At 34.0% G+C, this 15987-nt stretch overlaps 1 protein-coding gene across 2 annotated transcripts in view; it reads left to right on the forward strand.

Annotated features, from left to right (window-relative positions):
* Ints6 (integrator complex subunit 6) overlaps nucleotides 1-15987 on the forward strand; it is an 87807-nt gene that overhangs the window by 31899 nt on the left and 39921 nt on the right. The window contains exon 1 of one of the 2 annotated variants that reach the window (XM_058582553.1): nucleotides 850-989. The exons of the other annotated variant lie outside the window; for it this stretch is intronic. The gene's annotated coding sequence lies outside the window, so the exon portion shown is untranslated. Of the gene's footprint in view, nucleotides 1-849; nucleotides 990-15987 lie in introns of those variants that run through there. 2 annotated transcript variants of the gene reach the window in all.

The following is a 15987-nucleotide window of genomic DNA, read 5'->3' on the forward strand; positions in this document are numbered from 1 at the left end:
TTTTCGTGCTTTTAACATTTTATCTTTGGAAAAGTATTTTGCATTTGAAAACAGATACGAGCCAAATTTATCTCTGAATTCTCATAGATTTTTCATTTTGATGCAAATAAATAAGCCTTAAGTCATCCTAGTATTTATTCATCTGTTTTTTAAATTTTTTATTTAAGGGAATAAGGATATGAACATTTAATTACAATGTTAGAACAAGAGTATTGCTTGCATGTATGTGTGTGTGGGGGGGTATATGTTGTATTAGTATTATGTCAGTTAAAGAGGATGTTAACCTAATTACGGATACTGGTAGACTGGTTTTAATTGTATTGATAATTTTCTGTTAAACTCAGCTATTTGGGTATTTTATGTCTCTCCGAAACAGATTCCAATTTGAGAGAATGAAAATTTTAGGTATTTGGTCTCCTAATGGGGTACACTCATAAGCATTAGGCTGCTAGTTGTTGATAAATACCTGCTCTCATACTTACTGAGCTCTGTTTCCAAGGTTATTTTATCTAACCCCCACTTTCAGTTCTTTCCAGATGTAATACAGTAGATTTTATGTTGTTTAGATTTGAATATTAGGAATAAACTTTGCAGCAACTGGAAAAATATTGAAACTGTGGTCTTTACATCAAGGCAAGGCTACATTTTGTTTTAGACAAGGCTGTTTTGGTATATTTTTCCCCACGCTCTGTCTTTTCAGATTGAATTACTGATTTTTCCCCCTTTGTTTTGTTTGTTGTGGTTTTGATGTTTTTTTTCCTTTCAGCTAAAGGAGCAGCCCAGTGGTTATCAAGAAGTGCTAAAGTGCACTGACTGTCTCATGATGACTGGTGCCTCAGGGAGGGTCATGATTCCTGGATACAGGATCGACCTGATCCTGGATGTCACTTCAAGCAGTCAGATCGTGGGGAAAAGCCTTGTCTAATGGCTAGCCTTCCTCAAAAGTCTGATGCTAGTCATCTCGGAAGGCCTCAGAAAAAGCCTTAAAGGTGAGCAGAGTAGAGTGTAGTTCTCTCTGGGGGCTGTATTTGTTGGAGAATCTGATTCAACATAGAATGACAACCCTAACCTGATAACTCCAGGTTCTGTTGGTAAATTAACTTTAAGCTTATAACTTTGCTGCTGCTGATGGTCAGACCCCAACTTTTGAATTATTAGAAACTACCATTCTAAGCTCTTTACCAGGCTCTTTAGAGCCTTAGGTTAGTATTTGTTGTCTTACACAGATGCAGCCTTGCTGTTGTAGCTAAGGAACACTTTTTGGTTACAAAATTGCATTGTTGTTAATTACAAATAGTTTTTTTTTTTAATAGCTAATTTAGGTATTCTCTTAGTTTTATTTTGTCATATACAAGCTATTTATCAATTAAACTCCACGGGTTAGCAGAACAAGTTTACATTTGATTTTTCTATTATAATAAACTTTAAAAAAAAGCTGTCTTTGAAGCATTTTGGATTTATGTAGTTCATAGTTTATTGCATTCAACTTGAAGACTGTTAGTACTACCTGCTGCATTTAAATAATATTTTTAGTACCATAAAAATATTCTTGAGATATTTTGAGCATTTCAGTTGGAAAAAGTTGGATTTTAGGTTTTTTCCTTGTGATTTGAAGCACTTATAGAACCAAGTTGCTCATATTGATAAACTTGATTGTTAAATTTAACTCAACTTGTCCTGAGACTTACTAGTTTTTTTAATCACCTATATCAGTATAAAATAAAATGGGGCCTGTACCATCCCCAGTATGTATGTATGTATGTGTGTGTGTGTGTGTATATACATATAAGTTTATAAATTATGTATATTACTGCTGTGCTAGTGTTAATATATTAGGAAACATAAAAATAGAAGTTAAGAAAGATGAAATGAAAAAATTTATACAAAAGAAGTTCTGAATTTTTCTTCTTGCATGATGTAGATCATGATGTACACTGGGGGTTGGCAAACTTTTTTCTTTAAAGAGTTAACATCTTAGGCTTTTTAGCCTGAATGGTCTCTGGAGTTGTTTTTTTACTACTTCTATTATTAGGTCCTTTCCACATTAATTTTAGAGTAGTCGGTTTTCCTTCATGAATTGGGTAGAATAATACTAGTAGTTAGAATATATTTAATTTAATTTAACAAGTACTTACTGAACAGCAGAGAAGTTTAGATATACAGTATTAGGTACAGGGTCATGAGTTTGGTAAGAGAGATAGGTAAAGTTACAGCATTTTGTAAGAAGTAAAATGATTAAGAACAGCTGATGAGATGGCATAGTTAGAAAGTGAGGCAGGAGCTGGTTCTGAGAAATAAATCTTGAGTTGGGCTTTGAAAGATTAAGGTTTTTAGGTAGATGATTGTAGAGAAATAAAGATGCTAGAAGACAGGTTGGTGGGAGGGAATCATGTGTACCTCAGTATTGATAGTTGGCAAAATTTCAAGAAAAAGCAGCAGCAATGAGAGTGGACAGATTGGCATGGTCCTTCCTCTGTATGTTTTGCTTAAGGAACTTGGACTCTGCGTATAGGTTGGAAAAAATCATCGATGAGATTTTAGTATAAGAAAGAGTGCTTAAATGTGCCTTTTAGAAACAGTAGTGAATTTTTTTTTTTTTTTTTTTTTTTTTTGGTGGTGCTGGGGATTGAACCCCCCAGGCAGGGCCTTGTGCATGCAGGGGAAGCAACTTTGCCAGCCGAGCTATATCCCCAGCCCCTAAAACTAAAAAGCTTCTTTTCAGCAAAAGGAACAATCTGTGAGGTGAATAGAGAGCCTACATCTTGGGAGCAAATCTTTACCCCTCACACATCAGATGGAGCACTAATCTCTAAGGGTATATTAAGAACTCAAAAAGCTAAACACCAAAAAAACAAATAACCCAATCAATAAATGGGCCAAGGACCTGAAGAGACACTTCTCAGAACATGATGTACAATCAATCAGCAAATACATGAGAAAATGTTCATCATCACTAGCAATTAGAGAAATGAAAATCAAAACCACTCTATTAGATTTCATCTCACTCCAGTCAGAATGGCAGCTATTATGCATACAAACAACAATAAGTGTTGGAGAGGATGTGGGGAAAAAGGTACACTCATACACTGCTGGTGGGACTGCAAATTGATGCAGCCAATATGGAAAGCAGTGTGAAAATTTCTTAGAAAATTGGGAATGGAACCACCATTTGACCCAGCTGTCCCTCTTCTCGGTCTATACTCAAAGGACTTAAAAACAGCATACTACAGGGACACAGCCACATCAATGTTTATAGTAGCACAATTCACAGTAGCTAAACTGTGGAACCAACCTAGATGCCCTTCGATATATGAATGGATTTTAAAAAGTGGCATATATACACAATGGAATATTACTCAGCAGTAAAAGAATAAAATCATGGCATTTGCAGATAAGTGAATGGCGTTAGAGAAGATGATGCTAAGTAAAGTTAGCCAATCCCAAAAAACCAAATGCTGAATTTTTATATATATATATATATATATATATATATATATATATATATATATATATATATATGGAGGCTGATTCATAGTGGGATAGGGAATGGGAGCATGGGAAGAATAGACGAACTCTAGATAGGGCAGAGGGGTTGGAGGGGAAGGGAGGGGGCATGGGGTAATTAATGATGGTGGAATGTGATGATCATTACTATCCAAAGTACATGCATGAAAACACGAATTGGTGTGAATATACTATGTGTACAACCAGAGATATGGAAAATTGTGCTCTATATATGTAATAAGAATTATAATGCATTCTGCTGTCATATAAATAAAATACACAGAAAAAAACAGTAGTGATAGTGTGAAATATACAAGGAGTAGGGTGGTCCCCCCAATTTGGATTTTATTTTGGTCATTCCATCTAATTTTACTTTCTCATAAAAGAGGTCACAGTTGTTTATGGGTTGATTTATACTGGGCATAAAATAGGGAAACTTGGAATACTATTTAGCAATAGAAGAAGAATGAACCGACATGTTACAAGAAGAATGGATCTCAGAAACATACTACATGTAAAAAATCCATGTAAAATCCACTTAAAAATGGAACTGTCCATAGGTAGATTATAGGTTGCTTAGAGATAGAGTGGAGACCGTCTACAAGTGGTCATAGGTATCTTTTTTTAGGATATTGGAAATGTTCTAAAATTGTATAGCAATGATAGTTGTACAGCAAAATCATTGAATTGAACTCTTAAAAGTAGATGAAATTTATGGTAATTAAACCTCAATAAAGTTATTAAAAATTAGAAAGAATTCACCATTATAACTTGACAGAGTAGAACTATTTAAAAAAATGTATCCATCTGGGCATGGTGACTCATGCCTGTAATCACAGCTACTCAGAAGACTGAGGCAAGAGAATTATAAAGGTGAACAACTTAACTAGACCCTGTCTCAGATTTAAATATTTAAAAAAAAAAAGAGTTGGGGATGTAGCTCAGTGATTAAATGCTTCCCTACCTAGCCATGCACAAGGCTCTGGGTTGATGGGTTCAATCCCCAGATATCAAAAAAACATATACATTTACACATACACAAATACGCCTATGCCTCTATACATTTTACTACCTAAAAATAATTCTTTCTGCATAGAACTGGGAGAACTGGTTAGGATATATACAATTCTATACATAAAATGGTCATATATATTATATTTGTTAGACATATAGACAGGGCTTTTAAAGCTCAATAAAAGAAACTGGAATTCAGTGTTTTATGTCAGGACATGAAAAGAAAGTTCACAAAAGAAGAAATATGTATAGCCAATAAACATTGTTAAAAATGAAGTTAAAAAACTGAGAACTAGATTCTGCTTTTCATCTAGTAGATTTGTAAAGATGAAAAAGAATTGGATTAGGGATATAGCACAGTGATACATTGCTTGCTTGCCTACCGTATTAAGATCTTGGGTTCAATCTCTAGTATGGGGGGAAGATTTTCATATTGCTGGTTGCCTGTTACTTCTGAGCAAGTATTTCACCTACTAAAACTAAAAAAAGTTGTTATTTTTTTTTTAAACCTGTTACAAATATATTGTAATTGTAGAGTGAAACCATGTAGGAACTACTGATTAACCAGGTTATTAGTGAATTTGATAGAATTTACTTTGATTTTTAATAATTTCTCCATTTTCCTTTCCTTATTAAATATGATATGAAGAGAAACTTTTTCAGTGCTTACGTTACATTTTAAATGTTAAAATGTTAAAAAATTTAATAATATACTATTATTTCTTTTATTCCTGGCTGCCAAACCCAATATATGAGATTGAGTTAATTCATTAAGAAAACATACCTGAACTTATTGTGTGACTTTTCATTGTTTATAGGGTTATTTCACATCTCATTTAATTCACGTTGAGGAAAATAGGCCTTAGTATGCTGATTGCCAAAATGAGGCAAAGTTAGGATTTGACCATGGGTTTTTTTTTTTTTTCTGTTTCTTTAAGCTCTGTTGCTCTTTATACTTTATTTAGTATGGGATCTAAACAAAAAATAGTACTGTGTTACATAAGAATGGCCGCCATATAGGTCAGTGAAATAGAATTAATAGTTCAGAAATAGACCTATACAGTGGATTTTTTTTTTAATAACCTTAGCAAGTATTATTTTTCCCCTACATTATTTTATTAGTACATTATGGTTGTACATAATGGGATTTGTTGTTACATATTCATACATGACATAATATAACAATATTATTTGGCCAGTTTCCCCCCAGTATTGGTGATTGAATCCAATGTCTTGGATATTGTGGCCCCAGCACTTCCTGCCCTCCATCCTCATACTGGTCCCTTTCCCCAATTCTACTGACTTCCGTAAATTTTCATGAGATCCAGTTTCCACATGAGAGAACAGCTGATTTTTATTAACACGGAAGAGAATTAAGTTGAATCCCTTACCTGATACCATAGACAAAAAAAGAAAATTGAATAAAATATGTAAGAAGTAAGAATCTACACAACGTAAAAAAAAAAATGCAAATCGTCATGATCTATAATTTTTTAGACATTACACCAGAAACACAACCAAAGAAAAAGTAGGCAAATTGAACTTCATCAAAATTAAGAACTTTTGTGCTTCAAAGGATACTATCAAGAATGTGAAATATAGTAATGAGTTGGGAAGAAATTTTTATTTGCAGATCATTTATCTGATAAAGGCCTCCTATCCAGAATATGAAAAGAACTTTTGTAATAAAAATTAAAACATTTTGGATGGATATACAGCAGAGTTTTACAAAACCTTCAAAGAAGAATTAATACCAATACTTTTCTTGTTATTTCAAGAAATAGAAAAAGAAGGAGCTCTTCCAAATTCATTCTATGAGGCCAACATCACCCTGATCCCGAAACCAAACAAAGACACTTCAAAGAAAGAAAACTACAGACCAATATCTCTAATGAACTTAGATGCAAAATTCCTCAATAAAATCCTGGCGAATCGAATACAAAAGCATATCAAAAAAATTGTGCACCATGATCAAGTAGGATTCATCCCTGGGATGCAAGGCTGGTTCAATATATGGAAATCAATAAATGTTATTCACCACGTCAATAGACTTAAAGATAAGAACCACATGATCATCTCCATAGATGCAGAAAAAGCATTTGACAAAGTACAGCATCCCTTTATGTTCAAAACAGTAGAAAAACTAGGGATAACAGGAACTTACCTCAAATTATAAAAGCTATATATGCTAAGCCTCAGGCTAGCATCATCCTGAATGGAGAAAAACTGAAGGCATTCCCTCTAAAAACTGGAACAAGACAGGGATGCCCTCTCTCACCACTTCTATTCAATTTAGTTATCGAAATACTAGCCAGAGCAATTAGACAAAAGAAATTAAAGGCATAAAAATAGGAAAAGAAGAACTTAAATTATCACTATTTGCGGCTGATATGAGACTATATCTAACAGACCCAAAAGGGTCTGCAAAGAAACTACTAGAGCTGATAAATGAATTCAGCAAAGTGGCAGGATATAAAATCAACACGCATAAATCAAAGACATTCCTGTATATCAGTGACAAATCTACTGAAATGGAAATGAGGACAACCACCCCATTCACAATATCCTCAAAAAAAAAAAAAATACTTGGGAATCAACCTAACAAAAGAGGTGAAAGATTTATATAATGAAAACTATAGAAACCTAAAGAGAGAAATAGAAGACCTTAGAAGATGGAAAAATATACCCTGTTCATGGATAGGAAGAACTAACATCATCAAAATGGCGATATTGCCCAAAGTTCTCTATAGGTTTAATGCAATGCCAATCAAAATCCCAACGACATTTCTTGTAGAAATAGATAAAGCAATCATGAAATTCATATGGAAAAAGAAAAGACCCAGAATAGCAAAAGCAATTCTAAGCAGGAAGTGTGAATCAGGCGGTCTAGCGATACCAGATTTCAAACTATATATTACAGAGCAATAGTAACAAAAACAGCATGGTACTGGTACCAAAACAGGCGGGTAGACCAATGGTACAGAATAGAGGACACAGAGACCAATCCACAAAACTACAACTTTCTTATATTTGATAAAGGGGCTAAAAGCATGCAATGGAGGAAGGATAGCATCTTCAACAAATGGTGCTGGGAAAACTGGAAATCCATATGCAACAAAATGAAACTGAATCCCTTTCTCTTGCCATGCACAAAAGTTAACTCAAAATGGATCAAAGAGCTTGATATCAAATCAGAGACTCTGTGCCTGATAGAAGAAAGAGTTGGCTCCGATCTACATATTGTGGGGTCGGGCTCCAAATTCCTTAATAGGACACCCTTAGCACAAGAGTTAATAACTAGAATCAACAAATGGGACTTACTCAAACTAAAAAGTTTTTTCTCAGCAAGAGAAACAATAAGAGAGGTAAATAGGGAGCCTACATCCTGGGAACAAATTTTTACTCCTCACACTTCAGATAGAGCCCTAATATCCAGAGTACACAAAGAACTCAAAAAATTAAACAATAAGATAACAAATAACCCAATCAACAAATGGGCCAAAGACCTGAACAGACACTTCTCAGAGGAGGACATACAATCAATCAACAAGTACATGAAAAAATGCTCACCATCTCTAGCAGTCAGAGAAATGCAAATCAAAACCACCCTAAGATACCATCTCACTCCAGTAAGATTAGCAGCCATTATGAAGTCAAACAACAACAAGTGCTGGGGAGGATGTGGGGAAAGGGGTACTCTTGCACATTGCTGATGGGACTGCAAATTGGTGTGGCCAATTTGGAAAGCAGTATGGAGATTACTGGGAAAGCTGGGAATGGAACCACCATTTGACCCAACTATTGCCCTTCTCAGACTATTCCCTGAAGATCTTGAAAGAGCATACTACAGGGATACTGCCACACAGATGTTCATAGCAGCATAATTCACAATAGCTACACTGTGGAACCAACCCAGATGCCCTTCAATAGATGAATGGATAAAATGTGGCATTTATACACAATGAAGTAATACGCAGCACTAAAAAATGACAAAATCATGGAATTTGCAGGGAAATGGATGGCATTAGAGCAGATTATGCTAAGTGAAGCTAGCCAATCCCTAAAAAACAAATGCCAAATGTCTTCTTTGATATAATGAGAGCAACTAAGAACAGAGCAGGGAGGAAGAGCAAGAGGAAAAGATTAACATTAAACAGAGACATGAGGTGGGAGGGAAAGGGAGAGAAAAGGGAAATTGCATGGAAATGGAAGGAGGAGACCCTCATTGTTATACAAAATTACATATAAAAGGTTGTGAGGGGAAAGGGAAAAAAATAAAAAATAAAAAAAAACAAGGGAGAGAATTAAATTACAGCAGATGGGATAGAGAAGATGGGAGGCGAGGGGATGGGGAATAGTAGAGGATAGAGGATAGGAAAGGTAGCAGAATACAACAGTTACTAATATGGCATTATGTAAAAATGTGGATGTGTAACCGATGTGATTCTGCAATCTGTATACGGGGTAAAAATCGGAGTTCATAACCCACTTGAATCTAAAGTATGAAATATGATATGTCAAGAGCTTTGTAATGTTTTGAACAACCAATAAGAAAAAAGATCATGCAAAAAAAATTAAAACATTTTCCAAGAAGATATACAATTATTCAATAAGCAAATGAAAAGATGTTCACCATCATTAGTTATGAGGAAAATGCAAATCACAGTTACATTTATAGATACCATACCATACCTGCTATAATAGGTATAATTTAAAAGGCTTATGCTGATGGGAATGTAGAGAAATTAGAACCCTCATATATTACTAATGAGAATGTGTGTTGGAACTGTGTTAGAAAAGCAATTTAGCAGTTTCTCAAAGGTAGACATTCTGTGGCCCAATAGCTCTCTCTCTTGAATATACCTGAAAAATCAAAACCAAAAGCTTATAAACCTATAAATGAATATAATAGCATTATTGATAATTGTTAGTGGGTGGACATAATCCAAGGGTCCATCAGCTGATGGATAAATAAAATGTGACATATCTATTCGGTGAACTGTTATTCAGCCCTTTAAAAAGGAATACAATTCTGAAACTTTCCATAGCATGAATAACTATTGAAAACACGCTAAGTGAAATAAGCTAGAAACAAAGTACCATTTAACCGCAGGATTCCATTTATATGAATTGTACAGAAAGAGAAATCCAGAGTTAACAGAAATATATGGTTGCCTGTGGCTTAGAGTAAGGGGAAGCTTCTCATAAATTTGGGGTTTCCTTTTCAGCAAATGAGAATGTTCTGGATAGACAGTGGTGATGGCTATATTACTTCCTTCCTGCATCAACCACTCTAAAGAAATGAAATGAAACAAATAGAAAAACTCATATCTACTCTTGCAATGCCTTCTTTCCTTCTCTAGTGACTATTTTCCTTATTTTCTTTTGCAATAAATTTAGAAATTATTTTTGATAGCATCTTGACTTTCGTGCCTCCTTTTTATTCCTTACTCTATTACAACCTGTCTTCTCATTCTACCTTTCTTAACAAATAATTTCATCTTTTAAATTCAAATTTGCTTTTTAATTTGTTTTTCATGATGTTTTGAGCATTCTTTGTTAAAGCTTCTCTCAACTTCTGTGTTTATACTCTTCCAGCTTTCCTGTGGCTTTCAGTTCTGTTTTAATACCCATTGTTGACCTCAGTTTGTTTGGCTGTCCCTAAATGTTGCTGCTTAATCTTAGATTTTTCTCTCCTTTTTACTGATATACTCTTTGGTGGTTTCATATATTCCCATGGCTTCATTTATCTATCAATATTAAACAGATTCATAAGGTTTATTTTGCTAGTCCTTAATCTTTCTAATTGAATTTTGATTCTATTTAGGCATTCTTCCTCTTCTTTTTTCTTAACTTTGGGATATCTGTTCTCCATGATAGGACATAAAATGCCTTATGATTTAATTTCAATTGTTTGTGGTTTATTAACTTTCTATTGCTTCTAAGTGCTTTACAAACAATGAACTCTCACTATTGTTCCTTGAGGACATCTTATTTTCCATGCCTATTCCTTAATTCTGGGATGTTTTTTATTTCTCATCTTCTTTCTATCTTCTATACCTACTCATTTATTTATTGAGAATAGTGGTCAAGTGGTACTTTCTGTGAAGCATTTAGACACTTAGTTCTACTGATTACTCTGTACTTCTAGGATTTAGTTCTTCGTTACCACGGTTTTTATTTGAATTATGTTACCTGTTTACTTACAGGTAACATAATTCAAATAAAACTCTGGGGAGCACGGTCTACTTCTTGTGCCTCTTTGAATTGCTGGGTGTAGAGAGGCCTTTTATAAATATTTGTGGAATGGAAAGTGAATAAGTGACATCTTCTGGAATGTCCAAGTGGTATGTGTAATGTCCAATTAGTTTGCAACCATCAAATTTACATATATTTGAATATTAAGAAATGTATTTAAAAGTTAAAAAAAATTAAAATGATTTAGATGTTTTTCAGGCTTTTGCTCTTGGCTACAATCTGTTGTAACTTGAGTACTGTCATATACTCAAGTCTTTATTTATAACCCATGAGCTGATAATTAACAAGCCTACAGCTTTTTCCTTCATTTTAGTCTAGCCAACTATCTACTGGTTACTTCATCTCGGATGTTTAGAAGTACCTAAAACTTGACATATCCAAAGCTGAACTTGTAATCTTTACTCTCTACTTCTTGAGAATGAATGTTTAGATGCCTTAGCCATCATTCTCAACTTCTGAGCCAGATTCATATGTTACTTAATCCTGTTGCTTTTACTGTGTGTGTGTGTGTGTGTGTGTGTGTGTGTGTGTATGAAATATATAATTTTGCGGGGGAGGTTACTGAAGGTTGAACTTGGGCATTTGACCACTGAGCCACATCCCAGTCCTATTTTTTGTATTTTTTAACTTAGAGACTGAGTTGCTTAGCGCTTTGCTTTTGCTGAGGCTGGCTTTGAACTCACGATCCTCCTGCTGCAGCCTCCCAAGCCACTGGAATTACAGGCATGCACTACCACGCCTGGCCCTGATATATTTTGAATACATTTCCTTTTTTAAATTATAATTTTTTAGTCAAAGTAATTTGTGCAAATAATTAAAAAAATAAATACACTCTTAGGCTTATAAATAGATAGAATGGTCATATAATTTGATCTTCTAAAATTGACATTCTTGAAAGAGAAGGGGGAGAGGCTATTAAGATTATAATATTTACGGTCTACATAAGTACCTGTGGTAGAATGTATGCTTGGCATGGTCACACCCAACTTAACATGAGAAGTAGATACTTAACTATTCCTCACCACCAATAGTTCCTCCTTTTGGCTTTAGGCATTCGAGTTCCTGTTTCCAGAAATCATGCTTATATTCCTTACATTCTCTTTTGCAAGTATTATTGATTTTCTACTGTATGATATGAGGAACTGGCTTTCTTACACTTTTTTTTTTTGCCCATTTTCCCATTGTAATTCATTTCCTAAGAAAAAATAAGTATTCATACCCATACTTTTCCCTGGAATAATAAAATGCCTCCCTGTAGGGTTAGACAGACTTATAAGGTAATTTATCTGCCTCATTATCTTTTTTATTTTCTTGGATATCATCTCTTGTGGAGTCCTTGTCTGTAGGGTTGTTCTCTAGATGTAGAGATGTTCTCTAGATGGTAAGTAGTTTTCGTAGGAATTGTCTTCAAATAATCATGGGAATTCCTTTTACATCTCTATATTCTATTGGGTCTTTTGTGTTTCTAGACATCATGTTATCATCTTTTCATGATTTTTTCCCCCTCCTTTTGATGGCATATTTTCATCACATTCTCTAGTAGCTTCTTCCTGAGAGAGTTCATGGGAGTGAATTAAGACCTTGGGCTGCTAGTATCAGTTCTAACCTTATGCTTGGCTGATACTTGTTTATTGTTAGTTGGGATTCCTAATTTGGGCAATGGTTTCCATTAAGAGTTTGGAAGACAGACATTGTTCAGTTGACTTATAACTTCCCATGTTGCTGTAAAAAGTCCATTGAAAGGGTTGGGGGTTGGGGGTTGGGAGTTGTGGAGTATAGCTCAGTGATAGAATTTTTGCCTGGGGCTGGGATTGTGCCTCAATGGTACAGCACTTGCCTTGCATGTATGAGGCACTGGGTTCAATCCTCAGCACCACATAGAAATAAATAGAGAAAGAGAAAGAAAGAAAAGGTTTTTGCCTAGAATGTGTAAAGCCCTGACTTTGATACTTAACACTGCAAAACATACATAAAATAATTTCTTTCTATTGTGATCTGTAGGGTTGTGTTTTTGTTTGTTTGTTTTGTTTTTGTTTTGTCTTGAAATTTTTAGAATTTTTTTTTAACCAGTGATGATCTTGATCTTTGGTATAGGTATGTCTTCATTTGCTGTGCTGGACTCCTGGAAAGCGTTTTCAATTAGGAAACTTATGTGTTTAAGTTTCAGAAATGTTATTATTTCAAAATTTTCCTTTCTCCTGTGCCCTTTTCTTCTGGATATCAGACTTCCCAATTGATTCCTTATTCTTCTTACTTTTTTAGATCTTTTTTTTTTTTTTTCTCCTTATGTCTTTGTTTTTTTCTGGGAGTTTTCCTTAACATTTTCCTAAGGTTTGTATATTTTTTTAAATTGGAGTGAAATTGACATAACAAAATTAATCGGTTTTGAACAATTCTATGGCATTTAGTATATCTGTTTTTCTTGCTAGGAACGGAATCCAGAGTACTATGCAGGCTACACAAGTGCTCTACCATTGAGCTACATCCCTAGCCCTCAGCCCATCTATTAAAATAAGACATATTTGGAGTGTGTGAAGTACTGTAACAAAGTGCAGCAAATTCTAGGATGGTGGTTTTATACAACATTATTCTTTCATATACCTGCCCTTGACCAGATCATCTCAGGTTGAATGTACTTGAATTTTGAATTGTTCTTGGAAATTATTAGAGAAAGTGCTGAGGATTAGAATTATCAAAGGGTTAAACCTTAGAGAAAGAAAGTTGAGGGACTCCATCTTGAATCAAATCATTCCTGTGTGTTTCTGAAGGAGGAAACCAAAATGAATCTATAAGGGCCTAATACTACTTATACTAGTCTTCTTTTTATTTGTTACATTGTGAGTAGGACCAGGGACTGTATTATATTTGAGTAATAAGATTTAAGAAAATATTGTTTCACCGAAAACACTAAAAACTTTCTTTGAAGCTTTTCTTCCCGTGTATATTATCCAAGTAAATCAGAGTAATTGGGAGTAGAGTGGGACTTGAGACTAGAGATGCCAGCTTTCTATTTATTAAATCACAAAAGCATTTAGCATTAGTTTGAAAGAATGTGTGTGCAGCCCTGCCCTTAACAACACAGTGCCCTCTTTCAAAGTACGCATTTTTTGTAGCAAAGAAAAACATATTGACAAGCATCTATTTGAATCTTCCAAGGATTTTGGAAAGCTTCTGGCAAGGTAATTTTTTTAGGCTATTGGTTCAGTTATTGTAATTGGGGCAAAAATATTAGTGGCTTAAACAGATAAAAAGCTTTTTCTTTCACTTCAAAGAGAACTGGTTAGTAGTAGGGAAAATAGGGTGGTTCTGCTCCAAGCCATTGTTTAGGGTCCCAGGTACTTTATTTTTCATCAGTCTTTGCTTTTATTTGAATGATTGATGGTGGTTTTATAGAACATTCTGCAACTGACTTTCAGTTTGTGGAAAGGAGTGAAGAATGTAGAGGGTAGGCAGCTTCTTAATATGACCCTGACCTAAAACTTCCACATGACAGTTCCTCTCAGATTCTATCAACTAGAATTTGACCACACTTAATTGCAAGGTAGAGTGGAAACTAATCTCTGTGTGGGGGTTACTATGGGGCCAAATTAAAATTTGGGAGTTTGGGGAGGAAGAAAGAAAGATTAGATTTGGAGGGTCAGCTATCAGTTTCTGAGATTAAAGAATAATGACAAAGAAATTAAACTTTAAAAAGCTTTTTTCTTTTTAGCATGACAGCTTGTTCTAAGCTTATCTCATACATTTTTGCCCCAGATCTAGAATCAGCTCAGGTTCCATGTGTCAGCAAATGGTATATGGAAAAGCTAATCTGGGCTTTAGGTTGTAATTTGATCATTTCTGTTGAGTTGGTCATTGTTTCCAGACCTTTTTATTGGACATAGCTAGGATATATTTATATTTTTTTTCTAAAAGAGAAAATATGTCATGACTTCATGTTCATATCCAATTTAAATTTAAGATAAGTATTTAAAATGTACTGGTTAAAGAAAGTGTTTATGTTGAAAGATTCCTGACTTTGCAACTAGAGGAAAACCTTATTCTCATTTGTTCTAAGTTTTAGTGTCTTCATTTTTAAGATGGGGATGATAATAATAATGATTATTACAATTAAATGAGACAATAAATACTCAAGGGATGTCACAGAAGTAATTATTTTCTATCACTGTACAGAGACGAGAGACACCTAATTCTTCATGTAGGACTTCAAAAAGACTTAACTTTGAAGATAACACTAGTGTCATTAGGGAAGGGTTATAAGTGGGATGCCTAGGTTTAGTCAGAAGTGTATGAGCAAGGGACTAACCAGAGGCTCTGATCTGCATTAATCAAGGCTGGAACATAGGATTTTATTTTTGTCAATCTTGAAATCAGTTAATGTCTCCAATTTTTGTTTTTCTTTTTGCAAAATTGTTTTGTCTACTCTCTAGATCCTTGGAATTTAAATTTAAAAGTCAGGTTTGTTAATTTTTATAAGAGTCTACTGCAATTTTGATTATAATCTATTAAAATAATAAATTGACACTTTATAATTGTTATTTTGATAGATGAGCATTGCATCTCAGTTTTTCTATGTCTCAATATTTGTAGTTTTCATTATGTAGGTTTTGTATATATTATAAATTGGATGTTTTATTTCAATTTCTGATTATTGTTATGTATATTATAAGAGTTTATGTGTTTTTTGACCCTAGTACCCTGTGACTTTCTTAAATTTATTTATCTAGTTCCTTTTTCTAGATTCCTTAGAATTTTTTATACATATAATCATGTCTGAATATAGTTTTATTTCCTCCTAATATCTGTCTGTGGTTTCATTATTTTTGTTGCCTTAATATACTAGTGGAAATGGTGAGAAGGACATTTTTTTCTTGATCTTCAGAAATGGAGTGGGGAGTGAAGCATTTAGCCTTTTATCAGTTAAGAGTGATGTTAACTTAGATTTTCATAAATAAAATTATTTTCGGGAGGTGAGGAAGCCTCCTTTGTTTTGTTGTTTAAATGTTGAATGGGTATTTTTTTCTCAAGTTTTTTTATGCATGTATTGAGAGAACCATAATTTTTCTTTTTAAGTCCTATTAATAGGGTAGATAACTTTAATTTTTGAATGTTAAACCAACTTTGTTTTATATTGTTTATATACATTTTATAAATATATGTGAGAACCCTGTTAATATATTTTGTAGATGAGTAAACTGATAGACAAAGTGGTAA

The sequence above is a fragment of the Marmota monax genome, unplaced genomic scaffold (assembly GCF_021218885.2).
Source record: "Marmota monax isolate L192 unplaced genomic scaffold, Marmota_monax_Labrador192_F-V1.1 WCK01_AAM20220418_F8-fsc00011, whole genome shotgun sequence".
Lineage (NCBI taxonomy): Eukaryota > Metazoa > Chordata > Mammalia > Rodentia > Sciuridae > Marmota > Marmota monax.